Source organism: Strix uralensis, chromosome 8, assembly GCF_047716275.1.
Source record: "Strix uralensis isolate ZFMK-TIS-50842 chromosome 8, bStrUra1, whole genome shotgun sequence".
Classification (NCBI taxonomy): Eukaryota; Metazoa; Chordata; class Aves; order Strigiformes; family Strigidae; genus Strix; species Strix uralensis.
In genome coordinates, this window is record NC_133979.1 from 20,645,932 (window position 1) to 20,664,748 (window position 18,817).

Genomic DNA, 18,817 nt, shown 5'->3' on the forward strand with positions numbered 1-18,817 from the left:
AGCTATCCTCCCGAAATATCACTCCCTTCTGTAAACATGCACAAAAGCCGAGCTTCATCCCTTTATTGCCTTGGCAGGACTGCATCTGGGAAGGTTTCTCATTGGCTTCAAAGAACTGGGGAGACAAGCAGCTGAGCGGGTAAAAACTAAGAGTGTAACAGCTTGGGAGGCTACACAGCCAAGTGACCACCTCAGACACAGTTAAAGCTATGAAGACTGCAGACAAGAATGAATAGATTTGAAGAGGGTAATAGGTGAAGCAGGACCCCTGTAAGTGGGAGCATGGTACAGAAAGGCAATCAGATAAGGGAAACATTAACATTTAAGCAAGGTAGACAGCTGCCCTCACCCAGGAGCTACAAGAATTTAAATCAGGTTTGTATGGGTCATTTTATATGCCCTCAGCACAAAGGTTTTAGTAATGTTTGACCCCCATTTGTTCATGTGGAAAACTTCTATATTTGATGTATAAAGTTTTCCAGAGAAAGCAGTTTCAATTTTAATGATTTTTTCCAGTTGCTTCTGAATCCTTCAAGTTTATTTTTTCTAAAGTCTAATGTGCTCAAAATGGCTGCATATATCTAGAATCCTTACTATATGCTGCACGTACATGTGGCCTTAACCATACTTTACACTGCACAACAGTTTTGATTCAGTGGTCTGTCTCCACTCTCTTGCAACTTTACAACAACAACAAAAAAAGATTACTGAAGTTTCCTGAAGTGGTATCTGCTTTCTTCCTTGTTATGGGAGAGACAATGAAACATGACTCTAACATTTCCAGAGAGGAAGAAAACACAAAGTCCCAGTACCAAAGAACAGCAACAGCAACAACAACAAAATCTTGTCACAATGTCATGGTAGCTTGTGCTCCTTCTGGGAAAAAAAACCCGACCCAACAATAAAGCCAAAAGCTGAATTCTATTCCTCTGAACATGGCAAATAACACACATATTCATATTCATAGATGTATGGAGAGAGTATGTGTGCAAGCTTCCCCCACTAATGGGGTAAACTGCTTAACTAATGAAAACTAAGTATGCATGGCAATGGGGAAACTGAAGCTGCTAATTCTTATTCTTTTAGATGTTCTTACACTTTCAGACATTCAAAGCTAAATTATCTTAAATAGCTGCTCTTCTCTGTGGTAGTCAGGCAATGCTGACATATTGGCCCTTCCCATACACTGCATGGTAAGGGCCCATGACATGACTGAGTCATCCAGATGCAGTAGGGTTCATGTCAAACCTCCAGCAGGGAATCCTGTGAGAGTCCTCCCCATGGCATGCGGGCAGGCGGCATGCCATGGAGAGGATGGCATACTTCACTCTATCAGTTTCCATCTGATAGTGAGCTTCTTGGGCCTACACCAGTTGTTACAGCCCTCAGAGGTGCTGTAGTTACATTAGCAAGGAGCTGCAGAGAATTTGTCCCTTGTATTAAAGGGTTCACACATTCTCATGGCTCTGTTTCTTAGAGCTGAGACATTAATGGCATCACTGCCTTTAATGATGTGGAAATGTCTTCAAAATAAAGGACAGAACACAACAATTCTTCAGGGAAAAAAAATGAACTCTGCCTTTCAGTTATTTTGATTTTTTTTCCTGGAACTTTTATTTACTTCATGAACAGCGCTGTCTCAATAACCTGTAATTACTGCACATATACTTGCTCCTGTAACCTCTGCTCCCCACCCTGCGTGTGTATATACCATTGCATTTAGTTACTCAATTATTCTGCCCACTCTTTAGACCATGATTATTTAAAGCAGGTGAGCTAACCCCCAGACCTGCAGTAATTCTGAGACTAAACGGAACATTAACGTGTGTTCTAGGAAAACATATTGCTGGGACCTCACCATAAGATATATAGTACCATGCTTGAGCGTGCAGATAAAACCATTATTTAAAATAACAATTATTTCTTCTTTCATCATTTTTCTAACACTGCCAAAATTTTCTCTACTAGCTCAAAATCACGATCAAATTATTCTTCATGTTCTATCTCAAATGTTTGGTTTTTAGCAGCTTATATATACCAAGTGAAGGAAAAGATTTTAGGATTATAGGCTTATTATAGTGCAGCAAAAACTTACATTCTACAAATGTACTGAAGTCATGAAATATTCATCAATAAAACAAAAAGGAGTTAATATTTGAAGCAAGCTTAGACATTTACAATCAAAAGCCAGGATGACATAGATGATAAAGAAAATGTTACCTTCTGGGGTGAAGAAAAGAAGATACTGATACACATTACTGTGCTACTTCATGAACATCTGGCAGTCTGTCACTTAATAGACAACAACATCTTCTCTAAACAGAAGAGACTTGAATTCATCAGGGATTCCTGTAGTACAGTATGTGCTTAACTTAAGTACCTGCTTTCTGTGATTTCCATAGATTACCATATTCATGACACTGTGGAGTGAAAGCATTCTTCTCACTCTCTAACCAGAACATGCAAAAGAAATTAAAACACTGGCAGGCACTTTGTCTCCAGTTTGTTGGACATGTGAGGAGAGGACTTTCCACCCATTTATGCAGATGAAATTCTGTCAGCTAAGCAGCAGCATAACAAAGATGTCAGCAGAATGGCTATTAACAAATATCTGACAGGCAAGCAAATATAACTGATTTCAAATGCATTTAGGAAATGTGGATAAGTTACCAGTTGAGTTTTAGTATAGGAAAAAACTTTGTGCAAAAAAGTTTTTGTAGTTTTACTGGTACAGAAGTAAAAATACATCAGCCCAGTATTCACGTTTTTGTGTGTATCTATATACCATAGTGTGTATATATCCATACATTCAGCTTATGTGCTCATCATATCAATATTATAAATTATCTGATCATATGAAAAAATCCCACTGCTAGATATTTTTACCCACCTCCTCCAAGCTGGCTGGTAACTGAGCTATTCAGAATAACCCTAAAACCATCTTTTTCTTTGGATTTAACCATCCACTTCTGGGGGTACATATACCAAGGAGATTGAACTCTAACAGTACCTAATGGCTGTCTGTTTTCTAGGCCCTTCCAAATAAGTTTCAGAGGTGCTAGCTGGGCTATTAAAAGGGAAAAATAAATGTTTTCTTACAACTATGAGAGAACATGGATATCCTTACTGCTATGGCTACATTAGTGGTTACCAACTGACCTGTCCATCATAGATGCGACTGACCCAGCAAGGTGAGCGGAGCTGTATCAAGCTGAATTTGCTAATTCCACTTGTGCTAAATGAGCTGGGTCACGTACCAGGAGCAGCCTAGCCCCATTTCTAGAACTGTGAACCCCCATGAAGCTGCATTTAAAGACCCTACATGACCCATGTGAACCTGTTCAAAAGCTCCTTGAGCAGCCTGACACTACCATGCAGCCTGAGGGCAAATTACACCCTGTGGGCAGGATGAGGTGAAATGCATGCTATCCACATCCTCCTTAGCTCTCCCACACTCCCTTCCAGCATACCCCTCATGCAAATACAGCTCTAGACACCCTTCAGTACTTAGACATAGAAAGTCTATGTATGCACCATGGGCATATAAAAAATATACAGTCTAATCAGTTGTGCCCATCAAATTCATGCTCTCAGGTGAATGGGAGACTAGGCAGAGAGGGCAACCTGCAACCGCCTCCTCCAGCCTCGGGAAGAAACCAAGGTTCTGAAAGCCACTCTATGAAGTTTTGAGTACGTTCAGTAAAATAACCACTGCTGCCATTGTGTGCAAAGAAAAGTGTGTTTTCAACATTGCTATATGTGTTTTAGCTGCAAATTTACCCATCGAATATTTTTTGCTAACAGTTAAACCTTGCACAAGTGGTAAGAGCATACACTTTTTCCATCTGCTGGAACCTTTGCAAATTTTTGGTTTGATTTTTGTTTATCCTGCCTTTTTGTTTTGATGGATTTTTTTTGCACGGAAGCTCCAGATTTATTACTGACTTGCCTATACTGTAAACAGCACATCATTTCAATATATCTAGAAATAAACTCCGCTTCCCCCTGGTAGATTACACATCACATAACTATACATATATTATTACACTAATAGATTACTTAAAAGCAAACCACTGCTAATAATTCCTAAGCAAACCTTCTTCCACTTCAGATTCATTGTAATCCATCTCTTATGGCAGATGAACTACAGTACTTATCCTCCTTCTGCACAGACTACAATGCTTTCCCTCATTCATCTCTCACACATAGTAATCCTTCCATCTCTACTTCACACAATCCTAATTTAAATGTAAAGTATTCAGTACAGACAAATGAGCTCTAGTCATCTCTTGCAGTTATGACCAAGGAGCCTACCACTGCCTTTTAGAGTCTTCAAACTCAACAATACAATGATTTTTATCATCACCTCAATAATCTAAACTCACTAAATTTCATGCTGAGAGTCATAATACAAATAGTTCTGGCATTAATAGTAAGTGCTTCCACCCCTAGATAGTCAAAACTCCCACTTCAGTTGGCGAGAAGTAGGATGAGAAAATGCTGAATGCTCTCCTATGAAGAGTTTGGGTATTCTGGTTTGATTAAGGCCTCCAACAGTTTTGAAAATGTGACAAATCAACACATATGACATTAAAAAAAATTATGAGAATATAGCCAGATGGTAAAATTGGAATGATCCACTAAAAGAAAGTGATGATGAAGAATTTTGATAATTTGAAGTTATTAAAACTTTTAAACAGATCTGAAAAGAAATAAATATTTGCTGAACTGTTTAAAATGATTATATCAAACTTATGAATAAAATATCAATAACACATTATGAAACTGATCACTTCATTAAACTGATATAAATGCTTCCTATATCACCATCAAGCAGTGAGGAGATGTCAATGCGTAGGTACCAAAGTCACAGATGCTATATGAAAACCAAATGTAGACAAACACAAAAGTGCTCATTAGAATCAACCTTCCAGGTCCCCCACAGTGCCTCTCTTGCATATTTATCTGTCTTTACGACAGCTAAAGTATAATATCTAAAGTATCATTGTATTCTGAAAATTACAATGGTCATATATTCTAAAATGCTAATTTGATTAGATTTTCACTCAAGTCAATCAGAGGAAGAATTTGATTTTTAAAAATCTAATGTTCAAATCATTAGAAATACAGATCACGGGCATACATCACTGTATTTTTAAAAACTATCTTGTTTTAAATTACTATAATAGCTTTAAAATGAATTCTGATCATCTTGCTACTACAAGACTTCACTGATTTGTATGCACTTAGGCTTGTGAGTAGATGCATTCAGCTTGCCCTCTGCTATTAAATATAACCACAATTACATATTGCTTCAACAGGCCATCCACTTTTTCACTGGTTATGTGCTCCTTACAGATAAACAACAGAGATACATAAACCTTTCCTTTACATATCACTTTGCACTGTGTACTCATTGGGCTATTTTGCAGGTCAAAGGGATTGGCATGGCACAAAAACTATGTAATTTATACTTTAAAAGAAACGCCTGTCCTGATCCTACAAGCTTTTACGCTTGGCTGACCTTTAAACATGCATGTAGTTACACTGGCTGAGGTTAAGCCTCCATGCAGCGACTGGGGAAACCGGCACCATGTCTCGCTGACTGACCACAACCAACCCACTCTTTTTGGACATGCACACACGGTTCCACCTGACTTCATCACAGGAGTTACAGGTGCCCAGTGAAAGATAAAATGGAGCATACAGTGTACACCTCTTTTGCGTTGTTTGAAAAAACTCTCATGTCTTCAGCTGTTCTGCACCCAGATAGTTCCAGATAACATACCTCTTCATGGATGAGTGATCACGCAAGCCCTACAGAGCTTCACTACTCAAAAAACCTGCCATTTTAAAAAATCTTATCCTCATTTAAAATGTAAAAACAAAATTATTTTTATTTCTTGACATAATTAATCTTGTTAAAGTTATGCTAGATATTTATAGTGATTCATCTACAGCTCAAAAGAAAAAATCTATGGACATTTCAACCATAAGACAGTAAGGGAAACAGAATTTTCTACTTAGTGCAGCTTTTCTACATTAATGCTGTCTACAATAGTGCTACTGCTACAAAGGTCACAGATGACATAATTTATATTATTATAGATAATCCATGTCATCGGTCTGCCCGACTGTTTTTCTCCATATTTTATAGAGGTGCTCTGTATTCTGATGGAAAAAGCTCCTAGGAGAGCTTCAAGTCTGAGCGGCTTACAAAGGCAGGAGCAGTCACCACACAGGAGAGATTTGCTGCTTCTCCTCAGGAAGGCTGGGACCATTTCCTGCCTCCAGAGAAGATGCAGTGGGTGGTTCTGCATGAGCAATAAGTCTGTTCCCAAATATCCACTCTTTCTGTGTGCAGACCACTTCAATGAGCCATGACATGATAGCAGGACAAAGCCCTTCCTATCAGGTGTGTACCTGGAGCGGGGCAGCAAGGAGATGAGGCAGGGTAGCAAAATGCAGCTTAGCTACGTGGGCTTCATGGATAACTGTGGCACAAAGCCAGCTCACAGATGTGAAGCATTTAAGCAGCACTTGATTTTGCTGGGGATAGAGCACGGTTGCCCTCCCGTGCTCCATGGCTGCTGGAAATGCTTGGTGTGGAGCTGGAGTGCTCACTGACGAGGCAGGGGGAAGGAGAAGGGGCAAGGCTGTGACGGGGAGCAGTAGAGTGATGAATGGTGGGGCTCTCTTGGGCAGCAGCAGCACCCACTCAAATCTCCTGCTCCCCCCATGCCACCCCAGGCTGCTACCTGCTCTGACAGTAACTTGACTGATGCAGCAGCTCGTGCCCCTCAGCCACCGATTCAGGCTATCTGCAGCCTTAGACAAATATTTTTCTATGCTCAGATGTCAGAAGTGAGAGAATGCACCTCATTCCAGCCTTTAATTCTTCTTCCAGATGGATTATTTTCTGTAGAGAGACTGCATGTGACACAGCTGTTGCAGTGGTGTGGTGTTTAACAAGTCAGCTACATAGGCTGTCAATGGCGTGTTCATCAGTTTGTGTTCTTCTGTCCCACTGACCAAGCCCTGGTGAAAAAAGTGCCTCCTTATCCTCCTTATCTGCTCATATGATGCAGACATTTGGGGTGAGACTAGAAAATACACTCACCCACTCCTGCTATAGACAAATTACAGGGTCTCTTCAATGTGGGTGGCTTGCACTCAAGTTCATGATTTATCCTGAGGAAAATGTTTGATCTTGGCAGAGTCCTGGGTCATATTTCTTGGTGGTTATTTCTTGGCCTGCTGATCATTGTATTGCCCTTTGATTTCTTTTCTTTTTGTTATTCCTTTCCCCATTGCCAGCCATCATACTTCCAGCAGGCACTGAGTTGTACACATGTCCTGACATCAGGATGACATCAGGCCACTGTGAGTGCTTTCTGCAAGAGCCACTTTTCCACTGGAGGATGTCTTCCTCTTTTTAAAAAAACCTGCAACTTCAGTTCTTGACTCAGTTTTGCCATTCGACTTGCTGCAAGGCGATGGTAGTGATAGCAGTGATGAGAATTCATAGAATCATAGAACGGTTTGGGTTGGAAGTGACCTTAAAGATCACCTAGTTCCAACCCCCCTGCCATGGGCAGGGACACCTTCCACTAGCCCAGGTTGCTCAAAGCCCTGTCCAACCTGGCCTTGAACACTGCCAGGGAGGGGGCAGCCACAGCTTCTCTGGGCAACCTGTGCCAGTGTCTCACCACTCTCACAGTAAAGAATTTCTTCCTAATATCTAATCTAAATCTACCATCTTTCAGTTTAAAACCATTACCCCTCATCCTACCCCCCCACTCCCTGGTAAAGAGCCCCTCCCCATCTTTCCTGTAGCCCCCTTAAGCACTGGAAGGCTGCTATAAGGTCTCCCCGGAGCCTTCTCTTCTCCAGGATGAACACCCCCAACTCTCTCAGCCTGTCCTCATAGGGGAGGTGCTCCAGCCCCCTGATCATCTTTGTGGCCTCATGTGGGCCTGCTCAAGCAGGTCCATGTCCTTCTGATATTGGAGGCCCCAGAGCTGGACACAGGACTCCAGGTGGGGTCTCACGAGAGCAGAGTAGAGGGGGAGAATGTCCTTCCTTGACCTGCAGGTCACATTTCTCTTGATGCAGCCCAGGATATGGTTGACTTTCTGGGCTGCGTATGCACATTGCTGGTTCATAGTCAGTTTTCCATCCACTAGTACCCCCAAGTCCTTCTCCTCAGGGCTGCTCTCAATCCACTCTTCGTCCAGCCTGTATTTGTGCTTGGGATTGCCCCGACCCATGTGCAGGACCTTGTACTTGGCCCTGTTGAACTTCATGAGGTTTGCCCGGGCCCAGCTCTCCAGCCTGTCCAGGTCCCTCTGGATGCCATCCCTTCCCTTCAGCACATTGACTGCACCACACAGCTTGGTGTGGTCAGCAAACATGCTGAGGGTGTGCTCAATCCCACTGTCCATGTCGCTAACAAAGATGTTAAACAGCGCTGGTCCCAACACCAACCCCTGAAGAACACCACTTGTCACTGCCCTCCCCATTGAGCTGGACTAGATTTTTATTCTCAGGTTATTTGCATGACTGAACAAGAACGAGCCCAGGCTCCACTGTCTCCAAACACAGTTTTGTAGTGGGGCTGCCAGAGCGCCTGATCCTAATGACACGATCTGCAGCAATTGCTGCAAAATGATTGTTGAGCCACAGAAGTCTGACTAATATAGTAACGTTAGGTTCTGAGATTGGTTGTTTAAAATCAGGTCCTTTTCTCTACTGTTCCTCAAAGTCTGTTACGAATGCAATGAATTTTTACGTCTCTCCTTTCTGTTCAGCCTGTGTTTCTCCAGGGGTAATGCAACTCTCTGCACTGCTTGATGCTCCCCAGTACACAGTCATCCTTCTGAATGGAGAAACCTGTCCCAGAACAGCTTTCACAGGCGCCCAATGGCACTTCTGCTCAGTGATCTGGGTGCTGTAACTTGAACACATATTACACACTTCCACTTACCTGTGGGGTTGCAGTACTCCAGGAAATGATGGGAGTTCTCCCTGCTCATATGGCCAATGTGAAAGATCAATGGGCATGAGCTGACACTAAATTTTCACCTTGTTCAAACACTCCTTTGAGATTCTTTTGTAGCCTCTGCCTCAAACTGGCAAATACCCAGCTTAAATAATATTTATGTTGAATCTCCTAATTTTCTCCATTTCTATGATTTTGAGACTTTGACATTCTTGTTCAGTCATCCTGGTTTTGTATGGCAGTCTGGATAAGAAGACAGGGATGTATATCTCAATCCCTTTCCAGATGTCGAGCAATGCACACTACTGCAGGTTTAGCAGAATTCCCTTGTGGTTACTGAAGGGGTGCTAGTTCTGGCTTTATAAAACACTTTCTAAAATTGATGGTCAGTTTGTATTCGTATAGTCTCCTGCCCTTGAAACATAAGGATTGAAGCTTTCAGTTGCACACATTACTCCAGTATGTCTCAGCCGGGCTGCTCCTACACTCTGCTGGTGGATGTAGAAGCCTTTTTGGAGGAGTTATGTTCTATGTATGCCTCATGCAAACAGTAGTGCCTCCCCCGCCCTGCCTTGTGTGATATAATGGCTTTGGCATGTACATGCTGCAATGCTGCACTGTGGGACATTTTGTACAGCTCCTTTATATATGAGAAGACTCCAGTGAATTACAACAGTTGTATTCATAGTGAGGTTTTGTTTAGTAATCACCTCAGGAGACTGTACAGATCTGAAAAGCATGGAAAAGTATTGTGAGATGGTTTATGAATCCCACTAATCTCCAAACTGACTTACCCATTTTCAGGTGTGGGTCTATCCTGCATGGTTTTCACTTTTTAGGAGCTGGGTAATAGCCTCTGGGAGGTCAGCAATTATCCCAGTGCTCCAGGAGTCAAATGCAATTTCATCTCATTTTATTTCATTTTAGATTTATTGCCTTGGTCATTTCAAGCAGATAGATGAGAACGTAACCATGATCAGCTACACCTTTTCTTGTGCTGTTTCTGCATCTATACAGCTACAGCAGCAATCACAGCCAGTCCCATTAGTTCTTCTTGCTGATACTGTTGGCATTTTTTTACTACAGGCTTGATATCAAACTGAGTTTTCTTCCACCTGTATCCACCCTAATGGATGCTCAAAAGTTACTGAGGTAGTTACTTTAATTCCAGTATCTAATATATTTGCAAATATATGAGTATTGTGTCAGAAACTGAAACTACTTTTACTTTTTAAAGATGGAAAGCATATTACCACCTGCAGGTCTGTATAATGCCCTGTTAAATTGCTAAAAGACTATGCATATGTACAGCTTCCCATCTTCTCAACAGTTGGCTTGCTGCCCATCTGACCTGTGGCTCTGGAAAACCTCAGCAATGAGACTTATGCCCTCTTGACTTTCACTTGCCTTATTGCTTTTTCTCTGAGTGCAGAGGACATTCTATTAAGCAAGTGCTCTCCTGGCTGCATCGCTGTATCCATTTCCAGCTCTCGTCTGCCTAGAAGACATCCCAGACCTTTAAAACACCATGTAGATAATTTGCTACAGGGATCTTACAGCTTACTACCTATTTGAGCTAAGTTTTCTGACTTTTTGTATGTAACTTTAATGAATTGTTTGCCCCAGTTTAGTCACATGCTCCATTCATTCACTTGATTTACTTAAAAGCAGAGTATTTATGTGTTATCTGTACTTCCTGATATTTTAAGTCATTCAATTTTTCTTGGTAATTTACAATGTCCTGCTGGTATTTTGATTGTTCTATTGTATAATATTATGCCGTATATTTTTGTCAGCAGTTTTAGATTCTCACAAAATGCCAACAGTCTCTGTTATCTCGTATTTACTGATGTTTAACTGTCCAGCTGTTATTCAAACTCTTCTCTGCTTTTGTGCTGCTGCTCTTGGTTTAAAGTTCATGCTCATGCAAAGGGCACCAAAAGTTTATTTTTACTCTTGTGTAGTGCATCAAAGCCAGATATGTGCAAAATTACATTTTCTGAGTCAGTTTGTTTTCCTGACGTGGTGCATTTTCTCTTTTTGCTATTGTAAGCAAGCTTTGGCAAAACAATTTTCTTGCCAATACAAAGAATCCCATATGCAAGACAATTACCAGTAGATTTTTCTTTGCTTTGTGCTAGTGCATTTATGTTTGCACAAAGTTTTTCCTTTTCTATGCAAACATTTTCTTTTCTGAGTGGTTAAAGGCTTCTGTCTCTGCTCCACCGATGGCTGGTCTCGGCTTGCTTGCTAATTGTGCACATAAGCTCTGCATTGCTGTAATGCTGCTGCATGAGCTCTCCAGGTGCCTCTACATGAGTGTTTTAGTTTAAATCAGGAGTATACCTTTGAAGTGAAATCTCCTGATTATACCCTCATACTGCACTTTGGTTCTTATGGCAAAGCAGTCTCAGAAAGCACAAACTGGATTTTATTTTGGATTAAATGAAACCTGAATGTGTGCCCCAGGAGTGCACGTAAAATGAGCTCCAGCTGCTAATGGGCATTTAGCCCATGAGACCAGACTAGAGCTAGAACACAGTAAAAAAACATGGAACACATATTGTATGGACACCAGCCTGCAGCACCAACCATTTCATTCTGCAACTCCATTCCTATTTGGCCTATTTGTCTGCCCTACTTCTTAATGTAAACATAGCTTCTGAGTGCTCTCATTTGAATCACTGCAACTTTGTCCCACCTACAAGCTGAAGTAATGCCATTAGTATGCAGTGAACTGATGGGTTAGATGTTCTATAACATTCAGAAAGAGTGAGCTGTCTTTTTTTTAGACTGTCCATACTTGGATAATACATACATACACATGTATATTAGTCACACCATACAAAAATATGTGTATTAGTCACACATATTATATTACATTACATTCTATTATATTTTAGATGGAAGATATTTCTGGAGGTTTTCTAAAAATTCTCACCTTTTTTTCTGATTTTGGGGCCTCAGGCTGTGAGAGTTCTTTTTCCCAGTGCAATTTTCACTAACATCCAATATAGCTCATTTTTATGTTCATCTGTCCATCTTTCGCGTCCATTCACATACTACTACAATAATAGCTTTTTTTTTTTTTTTGAGACCTTTGCAAGACACTCAGTCTATATCTACAGTAGTAAATCAGTGTCTGGGAACGTTCCACAGCACAAGGATGTTGTCATCTATCCTAACAAAGCATTACAACATTTTCTTGCCTGCTTTTGGCCTGTGCTGACTATCAGTGTCCCAGGCAATTCTTGGGAGAAGCTTTGGAAGTCAGCGTGCTCCAGGAGCTGTTCCCAGCAGGCAGCCTGCCTGCAGCCAACCTGCTTTGGAGACTAACAGCTTCTGATCATCGGCACAGGCTGCTCGGTGCCAGCTGGCCTAAGCACCTAGGAATATTCCCGGGCACATTTAATTTGAAAGTACAGACATATCTCTCCTTTCTGAAGTTAGATGCCTATAGGAATCCAGTCACTTCTGATGTCAGTGCCCAGGCAGAGTGAAGTAAAACAGTGCAACATCCAACTAGTTTCAATAAACGCCATTCTCTGTCATTGGGGACTTTCTGGATCTAGAGTTACAAAGCTTATGGTGTAACCATGAAAAGTATGTCCTAGTGCGGAGTTATTTAACACAGATATCACTGTACTTTTTAACATTTAAGGACATCTCTTCTGCTTTTTTTTTTTTTCAAAAATAGAAGTACAAATATAGCTTTAAAAAGCCAAGAAGATAAACAATGTTCCATCATGAGCCAAAGTATGAGCTGTATCTTCAACCTAGTCTTAAAGCAAGCTCCTGCACTAGGTGTGTCCTTAAAATAAATGATTTCTCCCTTCTACAGCTACTTTACACCACACAGGATTCCTTTCACAGTCTGCAAAATGCTGCTGTAGTCTTAATTAGGAAGTGAAGCAACCTCAGGATGCTATGAAGTTTTCTTTTTGACACTTTAACTGGTATCAGTGACACTGATACTGGTATAGACAAATCATAAAATCATAATATTTTGATTCAACTCTCCTTTCTAAGTGAAATAACAGCTTTAAATGTTAGTGTTGATTATTACTTCCATGGGAACTCAGTTTATTTAATATAATTTGCTAGCAATTGTTTTTTCCTTAGGAAAACTTTGCTACAAAGTCTTTAAACATTTCCCCAACAGAAATTAGTAGGTTTGGGGGTCCACTGACTCCTTTTTATAACAACGGAACTGATCTGAGATATGTCAAATACTTGGCAGGTCCTAATGACAATACCGGGAAGACTAGCCCAGACATCTAGTTCCTATCTTCAAGAATGAGAAATACCTTGAGAATTCTAGTTATAATGTCTTTTTTTCTGAAAATAATACAAATTGAATATGCACAGAATCAGTCTGGGCAACAGAACTGGGAACTAATTTTAATTTCCTTTCAGTATTTAATTAGGTTTCTTGAGCCTGCCTCTCAGTGTCTCTGTTTCTGCTCCAGAAGACAAAAGAAATGAGATAAAATGGACACTTGTTTCATATTGTTGTCTTCCCTTGCAAAGGTTTTATGCCACTTTCATCATTAAAATATCCCAGCAGTGCTTGTTAACTAATGAACTCCACCTATCTTGCATGGCTCACCTGCTCTCTCATTTTCATTCTTTGTCTATGGGACAGGCTGCTTTGTTTTGTTAAGATTTTAGTAATTTCCTTTCTGAAAAAACAAAAGCAAAGAGCAACATAGATGCACTTCTGCACAGAGAAGACAAAGTTCAAAAAGTGCTTTTTACTCTCAGGGTAAAAGGCAAAGGCACTAACTGAATCTTAGGTCCTGTGGGAGCTTGTTCCACAGTTGTGGACATGCTCCTAAGCCAACTCAGTCACCTTACCCCTTATTATAAAAACAGCATTGCTGAAAATCCAGCAAGCACAAGGAGTGAATGGAGTCATGGGCTATAGCCTTCTCCCAGGGTTTAATCTAGCATATAAAATACGAAGGAACTTTAGTACTGATGGTGCTGAAGAAAAGAGCTAAGAGCTGGTTTGCTATTCTGTGCTGGGATGTTCCATCTAGGGCTTCCACGCCACCAGCACACCTCATTGCCAGCACATGCAGGGAGCCAGGGGGAAAAAAATAAAATAAAATTGGAGGCCACACAGGAAGTCAGTGCTTCATCTGAGATAGAAGACAGATCTTTCCTTCAATGCATGCTGAACCTTGCCTGAACTGCTGTGTCAGAAAATGCTGGGAATCCAGCCGAGAAAACAGAGGGAGGATGGCCTAGTGTGCTCGCAGCAACTTCAGTTTCTGAGCGGACATGCTGCAGCATTTTCAACATGCTGAAGTTTTCCAGAAGATAATTACAACTGTTAACTACTTCATACTTTCCTTTCTTTTACCTCTTAGTAGAAGGTAAATCACAGTAATAATAAATCCTTCTATATAAATGCAAAGCAGAGCTAAAAATGAAATTGATGTCACAATTTTAATTTACCACTTTCATTGTTGTTAATTTATACGCAAGCAGTGTGCCATAAGTTTCCTCTGAAAAATAGTCTAATTCCTTTCAAGCATCCCCCATGAAAACCAGATACAGACACTCTGAATTTCATGCTGTATTATTGTATGTCTTAAAAGACTTCTTATTTTTTGTAAGTTGGGGAAAAGAATGTACCCCTGTAGTGAGACAAAGCAAAGCAGGTTTCAACCTTTATCTGAAGTTTCTGATTGCTGTGATAAGGAGTGAAGAAATAATTTAAGATACTCTCAGCTATAATAGATCACAGTAAAATTTACAGTAGCCTTTTTTAAAGTCTTACTGTTCTTATGTATATAAAAACCATCAGGGGCACAAACAAAGTTGAACTTCTTGTCTGAGCTCACTTCACAACTAGCAGTTTGGTTGTAGTGCAGATCACTAAGCTACATGTTATCTTTCAAAAATTCCTCCAGAACTTAAGCCCAGACAAACACCGCAACATAAAATTTTCATCGCCAGCCTGCCCCTTTTACAGCACATGTTAGATGCAGTGGTCAGGACTGGGCCATGAGGGTTACCAGGCTTCACCACAGCAGGGTTCACGGTTCCGGGCGGCTCGCACAGAGCTTCCCCAGGGCCTGGACTCACAGGGCAAGATGGGCAGAGGGTGGCGGGAGGGCCATGAAGGGTGAGCTAGGAACAGCCAGTGTAGGAGAGAAAGCCCTGAAATATTTTGAACTTCTTTGCAACTATTTCTGAGAGACTATCCATGGGAAAAGTTCAAATGTCCGGTACTCCAGCTGATTGTGGAGGGGAAAAAAACCCCACAAATTGGAATGAAAACTTTGAGTTGCAGAAACTTCTGTCTGGGAGAATGTAGGTAAGCTATGCTACTCAAATCAGCAGACTTTTCTACTGTCCATCTTCACCTTCAAGGTGACCGTTTGGTATATTATTCACTTCTAAACAGGAAAAAGAGGGCAGCACTATTGACAGCAATCATGTCGTTTTCTCTGCTGTGTTTCCAAAGAAAGGGGCCACATTTTGGGTTGAAACTGATTTCAGATTAAAAAAAATATCTGTAATTTGGTCACCACCATTATTGTACTATTACTTTCATTGTAATGCTACATAACTACTGAACATTTCAATCTGTATGAGTAAAAACTTTCATCTCTGAACTAGTAATATTTCCCCAAAACCAAGTAAAACATTTTCAAAAGATAAACATCAGAAATCAATTTGGTACTGATTGAGATAAAACTAAGTAGTCTTCAGCAACATACTGAAATTATTTAAGTGTTTAAGCAAATGTTTATAAGTATCGTTAAAATCAAATTTCTTAATTTTAATTCTAAAAAGAATTCTATCCCTTCATGACTGTATAAGCCAAGTAGAGACTAAATGCAATAAAACCATCCCAGCCTAATATTTTAATTCAGTTGTTCAATAATTTCTATTTCTTTGCATTATTTTTACTTTATTATACTTTTATAATACCCTCAAATATATCTATAAAACTTTACAGCCCTTTTCCAACAGCATATGGTGTGTGTTGTGAAGACAAGCATGTTTATGAGCTGCAAGACAGGAAGAAAATTAAAGTACCCTTATGGGACTGAGCCAGGGAGACTTGACTGGTTATGAGCTGAGATTTTCATGTATCCACCACTACCTATCTAATTCTTGAATCTCCAACTTTTCATTGCAATTGCATTATAGAATTATCTTGTGTTGGGCTGAATGCTTGAAACTGAAAGCAAGTTATGTTGCGACGCAGTCCCTTTCACAGCAGCAACTGAGTATATGATGGCTAAATGACAAAGCTAGCCTTGAATGAAGTAAAAATGAATTTTAACTGAACTAACAATTATTCCACTAGAGATGTGTAAGCAAACATTCAATGTACCCAGGTACTATTCAAGAACCATTTGTCATATCCTGAAGCAATTCCACTCTATAAATGAACCTCAGTCAGTTGGGATAGGATCTAACAGCAGAGCCTTACTTGTCTTTGAGCTAGATGGGCTTAAATGTGACAAGTCACAGTTCTCAGTTTTGGGTTTCTAAAAGGAGCTTTCAGGAACCCTTATGGCTGACTCTTTTTTGGGAAGAGTGACCACATGAGGTGGTCACATCAGTTGTGGGATCCAAGCTTTTGGAGTCCTCTAGCCTTTCCTGCATCTCTGACTGCAGCAAGAGGGAACCTATCTAAAGTTTCAGGACATCTCTGCCAAACAGGTGAGAAACACAAACATAACAAAACACTAACAAAACACTTGTTGCACACGCACACACATACACATGGCCGCACCTATATTTTTTCTTTCAAAAAGTTCAAAAGCATTGGATGACATTTTGGACGAATGCCTCAACCCCTTCAGTCTGACCTCCACACCCCTAGAAGCAGTAAGCCTGGGTCAGTATTTCACTTAAACTCTCTGCTCCCTGTGGAGAAGTAATGGTCTCCCTTGTTGAGAGAGGATAGACTTTTGGAAACAGCTTCCTGCATCCTTTTTTGACTGTGTATTTCTGCCTGTCAAGCTTTCAGTGTCTGAACCACACTAAGCTTCTGGGCAGGAAAATGTTCATTCACCCCAGCGCAGCTTTCCAGTGCCATGCTCCAAGATCCAGAATGGCAGAGATACCTCAGATACCTGTAAGGTCTTAAACCACATCTGGAGGCAAATAAATCCCACTCTGAGTGTGTAATGTTTATCTATTCCAATGTCCTGATATCTGACTTCAATGCTTACAGTCAGGGACTTCATTCCTTGTGCTGGAAACTTCTAAGGTCAATTCAGCCAGTCAGATACCATAAATTGAGATCTCTCCATGGACAAGCTGGGGATGGTATTTGGACAGTTAAGTGGGATACTTATAATAGACTGTGTTAAGGCTCCACTGCAAAATAAATGCTCAATTCTGCAATAAAAATTACATTCCCAGTGTGTGCTGAATTATGAATCAGTACTCACACAGTCAAAACAGTGGCCATGACTTCACACAGGCATCACCTCCCAAACTGTCATTTAGGAACTAGTCAACTGAAGACACAAACTGAATGGGAAGGAAATGCTTTTTAAAAATGCAGGCAGAGAGGCAGACTTTCAAGCTTTTCAAACTGCATATTCATCACTCAAATGTTGTTATAAATACCTTTGCAAACAATTCACACTATGTAGACAAAAATACCTCAGTGATAACACAAAAACAAATTAAGTCCTATGGAAAAACGTAAACATTAAGTTTCTCCTCTATCTTCTTTATCCTGGTAATTAAATCCAAAATCCAGTAGCAGGCATAGAAACCCATCCACAGACCAGGCACTGAAGGTCAAAAACCAAGCTATGACAAAATTGCTAACAAAATGGCTGCAGTCTATCAAATGAACGATCATGACTTTGTTGTGAAGAGAGAGGGGAGTTCTGGAGCATGTGGCATTTAATGGCCCTGCACTGTACCACCCACAATGGCAGCTCCGAGAGGCCATGCTCCCTCCTTCTGGGTGCTCTTATATAAATGTTGATTATGAAAGGCACACTCATGCTACAGTCGCCAAAGGAGTTCTTGTTGTTCCTGCTTTAACAGGTAAGTTTAAAGGTTTCAGAATATCATTTATGCTAATGTAAATGGCATGTGAGTTGTTTACAGCTTAGTGATACATTTTTAGTAAAGGAGAAAATGTAGACATATCTGTGCTTATAGAGCTTTGTGGGTTCACAATGAGCCTTCTGGTTTAAAATTTACAAATGGAAATTTTTGAAATGGATGTTTCAAAGTGTCAGGAGTGCTCAGCATTTGAAAGAAGGCTCAGTAAAGAGCAGTGAAAAACTGCTGGAGAGTCTGGATGAGACTTTCGGTCTGGAACTGGGAAAGATGCCTTTTGACTTATATTTAATATTTAATATTTAAAATGAGAGCACAACTATTCAGGAAATAGTAAATAATGATTAGCATCTAGGATATAATGCTCTATGCTGTAATGATGGGTAGTATAAATAAATAAAATTATAGTCAATAGGTTCTAGAATTGAATTACTTTAAACTCAACTGCAAGGTCTTGTCTTGAAAATCTAAAAACCCTGTACTATTTCAGTGATACGCTTCTGGGTTTCTCATGAATCCAGACATACTGTATAAAACAACACGGTATTTTATAGTTTTGATGTATAAATAAATCAGCAACTTGGAAGAAATACAACATGGTAATAGCAAAAAATTCATTAATTATTCCAAGCAGTCAAACAGGAAAGAGACAAAATGATTAAAGAAAGAACAGATATATATGACATCTCCTGACCAACATATGGGTTATATAGTGACTTCCTTACACTGGATAGTTCCAAATGTGGCAATCAAAACACA

At 40.2% G+C, this 18,817-nt stretch overlaps 1 protein-coding gene across 3 annotated transcripts in view; it reads right to left on the reverse strand.

Annotated features, from left to right (window-relative positions):
• The window catches only part of DPYD (dihydropyrimidine dehydrogenase), a 365,990-nt gene that overhangs the window by 21,849 nt on the left and 325,324 nt on the right, over nt 1–18,817 (reverse strand). Inside the window, exon 21 of one of the 3 annotated variants that reach the window (XR_012629947.1) lies at nt 2,221–2,349. The exons of the other annotated variants lie outside the window; for them this stretch is intronic. The gene's annotated coding sequence lies outside the window, so the exon portion shown is untranslated. The remainder of the gene's footprint in view (nt 1–2,220; nt 2,350–18,817) is intronic. 3 annotated transcript variants of the gene reach the window in all.